Source organism: Physeter macrocephalus, chromosome 4, assembly GCF_002837175.3.
Source record: "Physeter macrocephalus isolate SW-GA chromosome 4, ASM283717v5, whole genome shotgun sequence".
Classification (NCBI taxonomy): domain Eukaryota; kingdom Metazoa; phylum Chordata; class Mammalia; order Artiodactyla; family Physeteridae; genus Physeter; species Physeter macrocephalus.
In genome coordinates, this window is record NC_041217.1 from 41,094,149 (window position 1) to 41,110,394 (window position 16,246).

Below are 16,246 nucleotides of genomic sequence, written 5' to 3' on the forward strand. Positions count from 1 at the left end.
CTAGAGAGCATACGCGTGTCTGAATGGGGCGGCAGTTACTTAGTTCCTGCTAACTGTTGCCATGGAAAAAAGGCAGGATTTTTGTCAGACTTCCACTTTTGGAGAAGAGGCAAGAAATTTGGATTTCTATGGAAAATCTTATTTTTAAAATTTGCTAACCAACTCTAAGTAATCTGCAGGGTTGTCTGCGTATGAGGAGAATTGGGAGTTAAAACATCCCTGCAGTATACTTAGGCCAGACTATTCATTTTGCACCTGAACAAACAGCAGCCCCGATCTATCCCCAAAGTGACAGAGCAACTTAAAGGGTTCAAATTCCACATCTCGCAACTTCTAATCTAGAACTCGTTCCTCTAGACCACCCTGCTGGTCATTAGGAGTCCTTCGCAATTATTCAGCATGAGATGATGAAGTGTTGAACAGGGATGGTGACCCTGGGAAGAGAAAAGGTAAACTCTGCTGTGATCTTGACTCTAGTTTACAGAAAAATTTCTATTTGTTTATTCAGTTATTCATCCATCCAACGTTTACAGATCATTCCTTGAACCAAGAGCTGTGCTAAACAATGACTAAACAGAGCTAACGAAGGCACCACTCCTCCCTTCAAGCAGCTCATAGGCTGTGTGTGGGCTAGGCTGATGCTGTAGCCAGAGCCAAAAAAGCTGACAAGTCCCGGCAACCAAACTGCCATAGGCCTCCTCACACGAACTTGGTTAATACTCACAAGCTCACTTCTTCTGAAAGCATCTCCTGTCACTGGATGCCATCCCTGAGAGACAGGGAGGGGGCTGGAGAATCTCCTCCACTCCAAGAGAGCCTGGAGCACTGAAGTAATCCATAGGAAGCAGGAGCAAGAACCCAGCCCCTCACTGCCAAGCCCCTTCCAGCTCAGGGAGGGCAAGTTCTGGCTCATACATTACCTTGGCCAAGCTGCCACTTCATACCAGCTAAAGTTTCTGTGGGTGCGTAGTGGGCAGAGAGGAGATCCCAGACTGGGACTCTCCGGCCTGTTTATTTTTCAATATTTATTTATTTATTCATTTATTTTTTGCTGCGTTGGGTCTCTGTTGCTGTGCGCGGGCTTTCTCTAGTTGCGGTCAGCAGGGGCTACTCTTTGTTGCGGTGCGTGGGCTTCTCATGGCGGTGGCTTCTCTTGTTGTGGAGCACGGGATGTAGGCTCACGGGCTTCAGTAGTTGTGGCTCGCGGGCTCTAGAGTGCAGGCTCAGTAGCTGTGGCACACGGGCTTAGTTGCTCTGTGGCATGTGGGATCTTCCCCGACCAGAGCTCGAACCTGTGTCCCCTGCCTTGGCCGGTGGATTCTTAACCACTGCCCCACCAGGGAAGTCCCCCGGCCTGTTTATTAAGTAGCCTGCTTGATTCCAGTGGCAGCTGGCAGATGATCTGCGTGATAGCAATGGCATCCTTGGGCCACAGCTTCTACAACCAAGTAGAGCGCTGTCACCCAGTCTGGCTCCCTGCATCAACAAGAGATTTCCTGGCATGGCTCTTACAGTATACCTCCCGGGGGAGGAATGCAAGGCAGGAGCAAATAAGGTGAGGTGACTGTAGCCCTCCACCTGCCACTCTGCCTTATTTTGCCAGGACTCTTGCTGTGCAAGGATCAAGCACAATCTTGGAACTGGCACTGAGAGGGTAACCTGCCATGTGGAAACGATGGAGTCCCCAGTCAGCCCCTAAAGCCCTTTGGTGGAGAGTTGCAGGAAGCTGGGGCCTTCTGGGCCTTTCAGTTACCTGGACACAATGGGCTATGACCCTTTTATAAAGGTACTCAGCCCAAAAGTTAGCAGGGAGCAGGTGGGCAGGCTTGTGGGATCCATGGAGAAGGAAGGGAGAACTAGAAGGATGGAAGAGGAAAAACTGAAATTCAACGAGGACCTACTATGGGCCAGGCCCTCAGAACATGCAGCACTCTTTATTAATATGTTATCCTCTTTTTTCAGAGAAAGTTGAGTCCAGTCACATGGAAAAATTTGTCCATGGTCACAAGGATGGCAAGGCAGACTTGAACCCAGTTCCGTTTGACTCTCCCAAATCTGGGATTGGGAAGGTTGTCTGGGTGATTGAAGACAGAGGGCATTGCTATAGAGAAGGGCATGGGAAGAGATTCAGGATTTGGTAAACTCTGGACCCTGGGGCTGAACACCCAATGGAAATTAGCATTATTTTCTCTAGGGATAGAGGAGCTTGGCATCCTATTTCCTGTTCCAGTAAGTGAATTTTCCAGTGTTTGGGAAATCTCCTTTCACCTGCTCCCTTCACAGGGCTAAGTGTCTTAGGTCAGATGTACAGGACAGGAGACACAGATGGATATAGGGCCATACTTTCCTTTGGACTCCTCCATGTTGAGGGACTGTTCCTAATGTCTCCCATCAAAGTAGAGTTGAGTAGGGATCAGAGGCACACCCAGAAGGTTACCTCAGTTATTTCAGTGGCCCATCCTCTAACAGTTAGAATATTACCCTTTTCCCTCTGACCATGGGAAGCCCAGGAGTGCAGAAGATACTAAAACAAAATCCACTCAATGATTTTTTTAATTGAGCACTTACTATATGCCACATACTATTTTAGGTGGGATACATAAGTGAACAAAAAGACTAAGATCTTTGCCCTCATGGAGCATACATTACAGCAGGATCAACGTAAAATATCTTTTTTTTGGTGAGTCTTGGTTAACAGAAAGGGTCTTAGTGTCAGACAGGCCTGGGTCAAATATCAGCCTAGCCCTAACTTAGCTTGCTGAGTGTTCGCTTTCTTATCTATAAAATGAAACAATGACACATTGTAGGGATATTGTAAGGATAAAAGATAACGTACATAAAATGCCTGGCATATAGCAGAGTTCAAAAATGGTATTCTTATTTTTCCAGGCCACCTGAACATGCAGATTCTGGGACAACTCACATGCTCTCTTCTTTAGGGGCTGCATGCAGGGCATCATCTCCATGATGTCCTTAGTGACAGTCCAGTGTGGTAAAGAGCATACTTGGGTTTGCATCTACCTAAGGTCAAGGATTTCCCCTCTAGAAACATCTGCTTCCACCCATAGCCCCTGTTGAAGGGATAGACCTGGGTGGTCATGATTTGATTCGTCCACACTCTCCTCAAGCGGGCCACGGATAATTAGCAGGGGTGGACATTGGACCTGAGCCGGAAATCGGCATCTCGTGACATTTGGATGGAGAAACTGAGTTAATTTACTTTGGAGAGTTAGGCAGGAAGGTCATATTGGAGAAACTGAGTTAATTTACTTTGGAGAGCTAAGCAGGAAGGTCATATCAATTTGGAGATCAAACCTGTTGCTTGGTGAACCGCAATGGGTGCTGTGCATGTGGACCAGGAGGCAGAGAAGAGAGTGCTAGCAGCTGCAGAGAAAAGACGCGGTCCACCGGGCGCTGCACTGCCTGCTGCTAATCCTGTGATATTTCTCTGTAACCTCCTAAAGCCCCCTTTTACTTGTGCTTCTTTGGGTTGGTTCTGTTCTGCAACCAGATGATGTCTAAGACAAATCCAGTACCTGTCTCATAAGGTGGTTATTGTGACATAATTTGAAATCGGCGTATTTAGTCGACATTCAATAAATGCTGTCGAATCTCTCCCTGTTCTTGTCAATCACTCAGTCATTCAGCAATGGAAAGAGGAAATTCAGAAATGGCCTACACTTGGGTTGCACCTCAGCCTGTGTTTTATGAACATCTTTACTAATCTGTAAAATGAAGATAATACTAGTATTACTTCATTGTCTACTAAGAATATTAAATGATGGGACTTCCCTGGTGGCATAGTGGTTAAGAATCCGCCTGCCAATGCAGGGGACACAGGTTCGAGCCCTGGTTCAGGAAGCTCCCACATCCCGCGGAGCAACTAAGCGCCTGAGCCACAACTACAGAGCCTGCACTCTAGAGCCCGTGAGCCACAACTACTGAGCCCGCGTGCCACAACTACCGAAGCCCACGTGATTAGAGCCTGTGCTCCGCAACAAAGAGTAGCCACCACAATGAGAAGCCCGCGCGCCGCAACTACAGAAAGCCCGTGCACAGCAACGAAGACCCAACGCAGCCAAAATAAATAAATAAATTAATTAATTAAAAAAATATTAAATGAGATAATCCAAATTTAATACCTAGCACATAAATAATGGATGTTAGCTCAGACTATTACTTCTACTGTTGTTATTATTTAAGATGCAACAAGTGTTGTTTTAGATCTTGATCTAGGCAAGGAGAGAAGACACGGTAAGAGCAGAATCTGGAGTGGACAGTGAGAGATCAGAGAAGGATGTGCTGGCAAGTGGTGTCAAACGACTGGGCAGTAGAGGGGACCGACATGCGAACTGGAAAATGAGAAGGGGGGCACTGGAATAATAAGCCTTACATACATCCAGCACTTTAGCGTTTACCCAATGCTGTCATCTACCGTATCTCATTTGTCCATCACAACACTCTATAGGGTAGATAAGGAAAGGTGATATTATATACACGTTATAGATGGGAAAACTGAGGTTCAATAAAGATGTGTATAGCATGTATCAACTGAATCTAAATCCACTCTTTTATCCTTCAATATCACACTGCCAAGTAGGGCGGAAGGGCTGAAATGAGAAGTAAGGATTGGAGGAGAAACTGGAGGGTTTCCCTTGAAGTTTATTTTTTCATTCCGAGGTTCCATTCAGATGGAACTCTGCACATCCCGGCAACAGAATGTCTCTGCCCCATCAGATTCTGAGAACATAAGCAGGGGGTTACAAAGTCAGGTGACCCTGGGGTGACAACCCAAGGACTGGGTATACCAGGCTGGACAAACACCCAGCTCCAGCACCAGGCCCTGGCCCAGAAGGCAAAGGACAAGGGCAAGTCCTTCATCATCAGGCCACAGTCTCATTGGTAACACAGGGGTGCCTCTCCCAGCTCAATCCTTCATGGAATCTAGGCCTTATCTTCCTGAGTTTGGGGGTTAAAGGTATTCTCCAAGAACACAAATGCAAGTTCTCTGGAACACTGCTAAAATCAGAGTTTGCTGTGGGCGCCCAGGCTCAGGATACTTGTCCTTGAGCTGAAAGTAGGTGATTTTTAGTCCTTCCCTGCCTTCTGGATGCCACTTCTCTCCAAATACTAACATAGCGCCTGGCACACAGTTTGTGCTTACTTTGTGTTTGTTGAATGAACAAGTAAATAAATAAGCAAATGAATGACAGATTGGCTCTGGCAATAAAATCGATCTGTGCTGTCCCATTACAGTGGCTCAACCCTGCTGATTCTTAGCCCCCAAATCAGAGCCCCCAGCCAACCTGGGTTAGTCAGCTGCCAAGGAAGAAGTGAAGGTCAGAGCGCTTTCCCTCCGCACTCCTTCCGAGAGGCCGCATCCTGAGAAAAGGGCTGGGCTGGGGACACCCAGGCAGAAGGAGGTCCTTTTCCAGGACTTCTGCTTCCCCTCTCCATTATCCTGCCTCTGCCAGCTCAAGGCCCAGCTGCCTGGGAGGGGCTGTGGAAGAAAACCAGGTCCATCAGGAGCTACACAGTCATAAGGGTGGTGCCAAAAGTGCTTCTCCTTTGCATATTCTCTAGTCCTAATGACCTTAATTGTTAATAATAGCAGCAACAATAGCAATCACAGCACAGCGCTTTTATGGTTTCTAGCATCTTTCTTCCAAAAAGCTTCTAGCACATGACCTCATCGTGTCACACGTCATTCTAAGAGGGGCTGGAATAATTCTCCCAGTTACATGGATAGAGAAATCGGGTACCAGTGTGGTTTGGTATTGATCTGGCTCACGCAGTGATGCACTGAGGGGCTCAGGGGCCCAGTCACAGACTTGGAGTGGGGAGAACTGGGCTTGGCCTCCAACTAGTCTGGTGTCCTTGGGCAAGTCTCTAGTTTTCAGTTGTCTCACTTGGGATAAAGGGAAATTGGACCATTTCTCCAACTCTATCCATCTCAAATGCCTGGCTCAATAAAATGAGCTACCCCCCGCCAGCCCAAAGCCTGGTGACTGACCTCCCCTGTACCAAGGTCAGAAAGCCCCTGGAAGTTTGGATGTTAGCTCTGCCTATCCTAGCATCCTAACAGATGTCCTATGAGTGCTCCCCACAAAGAAGGTTGTAGTACAGACGGTGGGGAGAAAACATCAAAAAATCATCCTAATGGTCCATAAGCACCAGGAGAGCAGGCAGGTAGCAGGCTGCTGCTGAGGCCAGATGCCATCCTGCTTGAGATCCAGGTGCTGGCTCAGACAGAGGGCTGGAGGCATTTCAGCAGGAGGGAGCAGACAGCCTCCCTCACCTGCCAGAGCATCTGACTCTCCACGATGCTGAATGTCCTCAGCCAGATGCAGCAGCACAACGCTTCCTCCCAATCTACCCCCACCCCCATCGTCTCCTTCACCAAAGCTATTTTCTCTCCTCATTCAAATCCTGTTTGGCAATCACCTCCCCCAAGAATAATTTTCAGGTGAGCCCTGCCAAATTCTGGTCCCCACATTCCCTCTAATACCCTTTCAGCTCCCGTATCACTTGCCAGATGAGGCTTCAAGGGTGTGTCCCCGCTGTTGTCTGCCACTAGAGGGGGGGAAAAATTAGATGGATATTTCCTATTTCCTCCTTTCTTAGTTTCCTCCATTCTCAATTCCCAAGATATGAAGCAGGGCATTCAGGGCACAGGAATAGTGGACTACAGATGGACAGCACTCTCCTCTCTACCCATGGGCAGCTGCCCCGGCCAGTTACCAGAAATGCTAATGCTGAAATCCCAACCAGAGTCTGGATAAGGGCTCGGCCAATGTTGTCCACCTCCAGGGCCGAAAGTCTGGATTGAGAGGTAGGACAGGCCGGCCTAGCAACTGGTAGCTTTACCCAAATTTCTCCAAACCCGATCCACTATTCAGATGAAAATCTCATCTCTCCATCCCATGACACTGACTGTAGTTCCTGATTTCCAATATCTAGTAATATTAATATTATGTTGAATCATATTAAATTGCCTTTTATAGGTTAAAAGCAGTTGCAAACTGCCAATTTCATATGGTTGGACCTAATAACTCTTTGGGGGGATCATGTTCCTTAGGAGATAGTAAACTACCTGAAGGCTTGGATTTCTGTATCTCTAGCTAATCTTTCTTTCTCTAGCTTAGGACACAGCAGAATCGTGGCCTTAGAAGGTGTTGAGTAGGTACTCAATTGAACTTACAGACAGGTGGAGATGGGGACTCTAAGAACCTGTTCTAGTCCCAAAACTTGAGGGTGTGGCTGTCCACAAGGCAGATCTTTTTAGGTCTCCTTATGTCTGGTCATCCTGGGAAGAAGGACGGAACTTAGCTACAGGCTGTTACATTGTGCTAGACTACGATAAAGAGCTTGGTTCGGGTGTTGAGAGTTTTGCCTCTTTGTACAAAAAGAGAATCTTGAATCAGATATGCCTGTTTAGGACTTCCCTGGTGGCGCGGTGGTTAAGAATCCGCCTGCCAATGCAGGAGACACAGGTTTGAGCCCTGGTCCGGGAAGATCCCATATGCCTCGGAGCAACTAAGCCCGTGAGCCACGACTACTGAGCCTGCGCTCTAGAGCCCTCGAGCCACAACTACTGAAGCCCATGTGCCTAGAGCCCATGCTCCGCAACAAGAGAAGCCACAGCGATGAGAAGCCCGCGCACCACAACGAAGAGTAGCCCCCGCTCACCACAACGAGAGAAAGCACGCACGCAGCAACAAAGACCTAACATAGCCAAAAACATAATAAATAAGAAATAAATAAATTAAAAAAAAAAAAAAGAAATGCCTATTTGTCCAAGCTTGGTTTCAATTTATAGTGGGGGAGACGAAGGCCCAGAGACATCACCCACCTCTGTCAAGGTCACACAGTAGTCAAAAGCCCAGATCACCAGTTTTCTTTTTTTTTAATAAATAAATTTATTGATTTATTTATTTTATTTATTTAATTTATTTATTGGCTGCGTTGGGTCTTCATTGCTGCTTGCGGGCTTTCTCTAGTAGCAGGGGCTACACTTTGTTGTGGCACGCAGGCTTCTCATTGCGGTGGCTTCTCTTATCGTGGAGCACAGGCTCTAGGCGCACGGGCTTCAGTAGTTATGGCACGCGGGCTCAGTAGTTGTAGCTCGCAGGCTCTAGAGCGCAGGCTCAGTAGTTGTGGCTCAAGGGCTTAGTTGCTCCACGGCATGTGGGATCTTCCCGGACCAGGGTTCGAACCTGTGTTCCCTGAATTGTCAGGTGGATTCTTAACCACTGTGCCACCAGGGAAGTCCCATGATCACCAGTTTTCTGACTCCCAGTCCCATGTTCTTCTGGCAGGCCTGGCAGTGCATGAGAACAAACTCCTCCCTGTCTGGCCCCTTTCAACTTCCTGGCTTCTGCTCTTTCAGCCTCCCTAAGCAAGACAGAAGGCGAATTGACTAAAGGATCAAGAGCCCTCTCCTACATGAAAAAAACCCTGAGTCACACAGGGCCTTAGTCCCAGGGTTTTCAGGGAGAAAAGAGAGGGGGAGAGAGAGATACGCCTCCTGGAAACCTGATATCTCCCTAGAGCTAGGACCAGGCTGAAAAGGCAGTGGTGGACAGCACAGTAATTTGGGTCAGTGACAGTGCAGCCGCTATGCAGGCTCCAGCAAGGGAGGATCTAGGAGCCCTTGCTTAGCCCACACATGAAGGCTCAGGGCAGGCACAGCTGGCTTCTCTCAGAAGCACCTCATTATAGAATTCAGAAGGGATGTGAAAGGTTGGTCAGAAACAACTTCTGGACTGTTGGTGGATTCCTCCTCTTACAATTGGGGACCCTCCTCAAAAGGCAGGTGGGTGATTCTGGAAGCCCTCAATCCGTAGGCTTCCTCAGCTGGCCCATGGTATTGTGGGGAAGTGCCTGCTTCCACCCGTTGCTCCTGGCCCGCCCAGCTGCCCAGCCCACTATGCCCCAGCTGCTCCCACCCAGAAAGAAAAGCCTGATGTTGACAGCAGTGAGAGTGAAAACAGAGACTCCCCGGGGAGGGTGGCGAGTGGGGGCTAGAGAGCTGAGAAAAGATGCCCCGTTTGGTCCGTTGGTCCAATAGTGAGGGCAGTCTAGGAATCTGGGAGTCCTTCCTAGCATGTACTTCTCTCCATACCTTGGTATTAGGAAACATTTCAAATTTGAAACGTTGAAAAAAATAGTACAATAAACAACTCCAGACCCTTCACTTAGATTCACCAATTGTTAGCATCTTGTATGCCCTCTCTTGAGGTATATATATACATTTTTTTGCTGAACCATTTGAAAACCACTTGCAGACACTGTGCCCTTGAATACTTTTTCATAAAGACATTCTCCTATAAAACCATTGTCATGACCACTAGCACACCTTTAAAGATTAACAAAAATTACATATCATCTAATATCTATATTAAAAATTCCCCAATTGTCCCAGAATGTCTTTTATGGTCTTTTTTTTTTTTTTTTTGACCCAAGATCCAATTAAGTTTTCTGCATTGCATTTGGCTATAATATCTCTTTAGTTTCTTTAAATCTAGACTGGTTTCCGCCTCCCCACCCTTTTCCCCAAACACATAATTTTAATGTTTTTTTTAAATGAATTCACTTTTTTGAAGTCTCAGTTGCCATGTCGGATGGCTCTCATTCTACCCCAGCAGATGCTTTTTTTGCTTTTTTTTTGTTTTTTGGTTGATAACATCCAGAGATGCCTGCTTTATTTCTTACTAGGTGATTGCGTTTCAGGCTGATGACATCAAATAAGTCTAATTACCAACTAATTTTGTACCTCTGAACACCTATGAGATTAGCTAAAACACTACCCACCCCCCAAGAAAGTGACCATACCAACTGCTTGTAAGGATGTAGAGCAAATGGAATTCTCATACAGTGTTGGTTCAAAATGGTACAACCACTTTGGAAAACAGTTTGGCAGTTTCTTATAAATTATAACCCTAAAGAAGTGAATGATGTTCCCACAAAAACCTGAATCCAATGTTTATAGCGAATTTATTCACAATCTCCAAAAATTTAGACACAACCCAAATGTCCTTCAACTAGTGAATGGATAAACAAACTGAAACAATGAACCACTACTCAGTAATAAAAAGGAACACACTCCTGAGACACACAAGAACATGGGAAGATCTGAACTGTGTCATGCTGAGTGCAAGTCAGACACAAAAGACCACATCCTGTGCAATACCATCGATAGGACATTCGGGAAAGGCAAACACCGTGGTTCAGTATCTCATGGCGGTGATTATATGATGATCACTTTTGTCCAAACTCATAGAACTGGACACCAAAAAGTGTGGCTTTTACCACACAGGAATGGTTAAAAAGTGAATAAATTTGTTAGAAGGATATTTAAAGAAAAATATTGTAAGGCTATTACAGATATGTCTTAAAGAATCACCTTGTGCACACATGTTTTTGTATTTGTGAATGTGCATTTTCTGGATAAATTTCTAGAAATAGGATTGCTGGGTAAATGCACATGTTGTTTTGTTAGATGTTGCTCACTTGCTCTCCATAGGGGCCGTACTAATTTGTACCCCTGACATTGATTTTGCAACCTAGGTGGAAGATCATAGCAAGATGCTAAGAAGTGTTCTGAGCTGAGAGTTACCCTGAGCTTACCTGAGAGTCCTTAACCTCCCCACCAATAAACACACTACCCCAAGCTCCCTCTGTCCTAGCAATCCAGCAAGAAGGCAAAAGCAAAGGAATCTCACGGATTTCATTGCAGTCCATCTCCCTGAGTTATCCCAAAGATTTCTCTACTTAACTTGGGAAAACAGAGCAGAGAGAAATGATGAGGCAGAAGGCTGCAGCCAGAGAAGAACTAGACTGAGGAGAGTCCAAATTGAGGGAGGGACCCTCGCCCCTTGACACCTATGTTCTCACCTCCCTTTTCTCTCCTTTGGCCTCTCTGCTACCCCCCCCTCTCCCAACACAAATTGCCTCCAAAAACTCCTCCCCTGACTGGGAGTCCTTGGCTCTGGTTCTAACTAGGTCCTGCCTGGTTTCCCTCCTCAGCCTGCGTTTATGTGGGCTGAACACAGAGGACTGGCTTAAGGTGGAGGCAGAAGTCCCTGTCATTTGTTTTAACATGTGCAGAGGAAATCAGTCAGTGGAACAAGAATGGCTCATACAAGGGAAAGAGGAAAGAGGAGACAAAGAGAGATGCTGGGAGAGGAAGCAGAGTACAAAACATTCCACACAAGCCTTTTGGACTCCAGCCCCGGGGCCAGCTTTATTCCTCTGACCCATTCTACAGAAGGGGGAAATGAGTGGGGAAAGGATGTCACCCCAGTTGACTCTGCCCAGGTGTTCTCCTTCCTTGTGACCCAGAGACCTTGCCTTTCTCATCTCTCCCTCCTTCTCACCTCGACCCACAAATACCAATCAGAGATGACAGAAGTCAATGCATGCATGTCTGAGGAGCAAGGAACTGGCTGGAAGAGAGCCCTGTCTCAGGGTAGGCTGAGGGCAAGAGGTCAGAGGGCGGGAAGAATTACTCCGGGGGAAGGCAGTGAGGCCTAAGGTAGGGCATTCCTCTTCAAAGTTAAACCAAATACCTGTGTCAACCTAAGCCAAACATGATTCTTCAAGTCCTGGGACCAAGAATGAACAACCTCCTTTCCTCCCTCCAAGGCTTTGGTGGATCTGGAATGCCCTAGATGGGCAGGCCTTATCCCTTTCTCTGGGTGCTGGGTCCAAGGCCAGGAGAATAGAAAAAAAGAGAAAAGGGCCCATGGGGGTTGCTGAGAGAAGCTATATTCTTGAATAAGAGGCAGTTTCCTGTGTAATATTTGAACTGCTGGGTCAGTGCTGGGCTGAGTGGCCCAGGACCCCTCTTCTTTTCAAGAGGCTGCGGTCAGAGTGGGAAAGAGTAAGGCTCCCCCTTACCCTTGCTCAGGGACCCCTGCCCCTCCCCCACACCACCTGACTTCTGGCGCTCACACCTCAGGCAAACTGCGCCAGTTCTGCCCCTAACTGCGCCCTCCTTTTTTGACTTTCTTCTGACACCAAAAGCCGTAGAAATCCCACAAATCTGACTCAGCACTCCCTCCCACCATTACTGCGGGAGCAAGCTTTCCACCTTGCAGGGGGGGAACCGAAGACCACAGGGCAAGCTAGGAGTCAGCCCGGATGAGGTTGAGCCCCAGATCTGCTGATTCCCAGATCCCCCAAAATGCCACCTCCTTCTTCCAACATTGACCAAGCGCCTAGGTGCTAGGAATCCCAGAGGTAAAAACGAGCTGTGTTCCTTCGAGTTGACCTTGAATCCAGCCAGGGACACGGAGATGGTACCTGGTAGTGGAAGGAACCGAGGCTCAGCACGGCCCCAGAGGCAGGAAACCTCCGCTCCAGCTCCGAGCGCCCGGTGCAAGGAGCACTCAGATTCCCGCAGAGACCGAGGGTGGAGCGGCGCTGCAGGAGTGGCTGCGACCGGGCGTGGCCGCAGAGCCGCCGAGGGGAGGAGGCAGAGGGTGTGAGGCAGCACCGAGCCCGCCCCGCGGCCCCGGCGGGAAGGGAGGGGGCTGCGGGGAGTTCCCCCCCACCGCTCCACCCACCCACGACTCAAGGCCCCCGGACAGGCTCCTCGGTGCGCGCCCTGCTTCTCAAGGAGAAGTCGTCCCGAGCCTACCAGAATCTACCCCTAGTCAGAGCACTGAAAACGGGAAGGTCGGCTGCAGGAACGGTGGGATTATGGGCCCCCAGAATGGGAGGGCGCAGGCAGGAGGGTGGCGGGCGGTGTGATTTCGGGGTTGTACCTCTGCAAGATGGTGGCAGGAAGGATGGGGCTCCCGGGCAGAAGCAAAGAAATGGGTTCTCCTCCCTGGCTTTCTACAGAACCAAGGCAATGGATCCTGTCATGGGTCCCCTGACCACTGGGTAAGGCCTCATTCCCTTCTCCAGCAGAATCTAGGGAGAGAGGAGCTGTCTGTCCTTGGGTGCAGGCGGTTCAGTCATCCAAAACCTCAGGATGAAAACTGGTTCCTGTTGCTTCCCGGCCCCCATTTCTGCTATCCTCCAATTCTTTTGCTTCCTTCTTTCCAGTTTCTAACCTCTTGCCTTTACCACTCTTCCAGCCAAACTAGCTGGGGCAGGGGGCAGGTGCTTCTTTTCCACGCACACCCCCCTCCCCAGCTTCGGTACAGGACCCACTTCATAGAGCACCCTTTACCCCTTCCCAGAGTCAGCTTCCCAAGGCCACGACCCCTAGCCAACCAGCGAGGGAACCCAGCTCCACTACTCTTCCTGGCTTCCTCCTTCTCTTAAACCTTCCCTCACCCAGCTCCTCCTAACCCCTTAGGTCCCTCTCCGTGGCCTGTTGCAGCCTAGGGTGACCCAGGTCTCTTCCCTTCTTTCCTAGTAAAGAGGGCCTGGAGCTGAGGGAGCAGAAAGGGGGGGGAGGGGCTCCAAATAGGAAGGACCAGAAGGGGCAGCTCTGGGGAGAGGCTCAAGGAGGGAGAAGAGGCTCTTAAGACTGCCTGCCAGACACCCCACCCAGAGGAGGAGGTAGCCTGGTAGAGTGGGATTTTACTTCCCCTCCCCCAGTGGTGCCAGTTGAGTGCCCGCCTATTTCTTCAGCTGAGATTCCCCCCCTACCAGGCTGGCTGGCACCGAGTGCAAGTTATTGTAAGTCCGGCAGGAATGCCCACGAGGGTACTGTCTCTGGCCAGCAGAGTGCCCACTCTCTCCCAGGATGTGGTTAGCCACTCTCGCATCCCCCGCACCCTGCAAGAGAAGAGTGGTGGATCCTTCAGTGAGATGGAAGAGTGTGTGAGGCTGGACTCATCTGGAAAGGATGCCAGCCTGCCTCTTCCACACCAAGAGCAAGCCAAGTGTTTGAGTGAGTATGTTTGTGGATAAAAGCAGGAGGGGCAATCCCAGCCTTAATTTATAGCTCTTCAGCAAGACAGCGCAGAGGCCCAGGATGCTCAGGGACCCTCCCAAGGATGCCTGTGGCCAACCCCCAACCACCAAACACTCACCAGCCCCACAGTCACCAGCCTTGAAATTGCAAACTTTCCAACTTCACCTCTTCTCCCCTTTGGGAACAGCTATATATGGGGCGGTGCCCTCAGAGACACTCATACAGTTGGTTCTTGACTCTCCGCACACACTCAAACAACAACTGAACAACAACGGTACGAGGGAACTCCCAGCTTTTTCCACGACTAATTATAGACGTGAAAGTCTGAGGATGTTTTGCAAGCGGTAGAGAGAAATTGCTGAGGTTTCTCTACAAAGCCAAGGAAATTTAATTTGTACATTCCCCTTCCCTACCCCCAACTTCTCCTAGCTCCTACCCTCCAGCCATCCCCCCCAGTGAGCCCCTCTTTCAGTCCCCACTGGTGTCCCTCCTTCCTGCTGAAGATTTCATACTCTTTTTTTTTTTTTTTTCCGTTTTTCTTTGGTGCTTTCAAGAAAGGGAACAGACCCGGAAAATATTTTTGCAACAGTTTTCCATTCTGCGTCTCATTCCCAAGCCAAGGGGGAGGGGGAGGGCAGGAACGAATGGGGGAAAACAAATGCTTTTTCCAAAAGCTCAATTTGGGTATGAAGAATACAGTCCCTCCACTTCCCTACACCCACAGCCCAGGAACGACAAAAACTAGTGGGCGGGGGTGGAAAGGAGAAATCACTTGTTTGATTATACGGTTTCTAAGAGCTGAATCTAGGAAGGAAATACAGTATTTGACAAATCTGTGCACACACACACACACACACACACACACACACACACACACACTCCACTTCCCTACACCCACAGCCCAGGAACGACAAAAACTAGTGGGCGGGGGTGGAAAGGAGAAATCACTTGTTTGATTATACGGTTTCTAAGATCTGAATCTAAGAAAGAATTTCAGAAATTTATAAACACACACACACACACACACACACACACACACACACACACACCCCTAAACCCAGTCGCAAGAAATATGCTAGTCAGAGGAAATTCAGGGAGTTTTAGAAGCCATTGAGAGGAAAGAAAGAAACTAAGTTTACAAATCAAGATTCAATTCATTTTCTGCAAGCCTACCTCTCTAGCAAAGATCCAGGCTTCTTCACGCGGGAATCTCCCTCAGGCTTTCCATGCACAGGGGTAGGGTGGGGGTGACCACCCACCGGTCCAGTGTGGCAACCACGCCGGAGATGCTGGCTGGTCTCTTCTGCCTTTCCAGCCACGACCAGGGAGTGGGCTGGGTCTCCTCCCCCGGCCCTCCCAAAGGGAAGGACCTCTCAGGTTTCTGGAAGGAAAGGGTGCAGGGGAGCTGGGCTGGTGTCTCTGGTCTTACTCTCCTCGGAGGGGTGGTTCCCCAGGAAGTTCGTGCCCCTTTTCAACCCCCAGCTTTAGACGGTTTCAACAGCAGAGCTTTCTTGAGAAAATGCTTGTCATGGCAACAGCTCCAGCCAACTCGGGCAGACTCTGGCTCACCAGCCCGGCCGGAGCGGGAGGAGAAAGGGGAGGAGCGAGAAACGGAACGGGGGTGGGACTTGGCGAGAGGCCAGACCATTACTCCACTGTTAAGGTGGCTCGATTGTGAGCTGCGGCTGCTTCCTGGTTTGTTTTAAGGCGGAATGGGGGAAAGAAGGGGAGGAATCCTCTTTCCTGTGGAGTTTCCTCCCCGCCCTTTCTCACCCTTGTTGAAAGCAAAGTAGCGTGTGGGTGGAGCGGGAGTGGATGTGGGTGGCGGTATTCAACTGTTGCTGGGTGGAGGGAAAAAGGAAGCTTCTGCAGGCGGTTGGCTTCCTGCAGCTCCTCTCAACCTCTTACTCACTTAGAGCCAGGACCCAGAAACCCAAGGTGTCTGCGAAAACTTGGCCTTCCCCTGCCACCTTCCTTCCCCTGTCTGAGTAGGGGGCCCACTGGAGAAGGCGAAGGCATTGCTTTGGATGCACACACCTGTTCACCGCTTTGCTTATACACACACATTAGTACACAGCCCTCACCCAGATTTCATACACACACTCTCCCAGGTCACATTTTGCTCCGTCTTGTCTCTGTACCCACAACCACAGTGCATGAAAATAGCTGCCTACTTTTTTTTTTTATTATTTAATATTTATTTATTTGGCTGCTTCAGGTCTTAGTTGCGGCACGTGGGATCTTCGTTGGGGCAGATGGGCTTCTCTAGCTGCGTCGCGCAGGCCCCAGAGCGCGTGGGCTCAGGAGTTGTGGTGCACGGGCTTAGTTGCTCTGCTTAGTTGCTCTGCTTAGTTTCTCTGCGGCATGTGG

General features: G+C 49.0%; 1 protein-coding gene across 5 annotated transcripts in view; it reads right to left on the minus strand.

Annotated features, from left to right (window-relative positions):
* Positions 1 to 15,895, minus strand: part of ATP2B4 (ATPase plasma membrane Ca2+ transporting 4) — a 90,924-nt gene extending 75,029 nt beyond the window's left edge. For 3 of the 5 annotated variants that reach the window (XM_007111028.4, XM_007111026.4, XM_007111025.4), the window contains exon 1: positions 15,050 to 15,895. The gene's annotated coding sequence lies outside the window, so the exon portion shown is untranslated. The remainder of the gene's footprint in view (positions 1 to 15,049) is intronic. The other 2 variants (XM_007111024.4, XM_007111022.4) reach the window with 1 other exon arrangement.
* Positions 15,896 to 16,246: the final 351 nt, after the last annotated feature.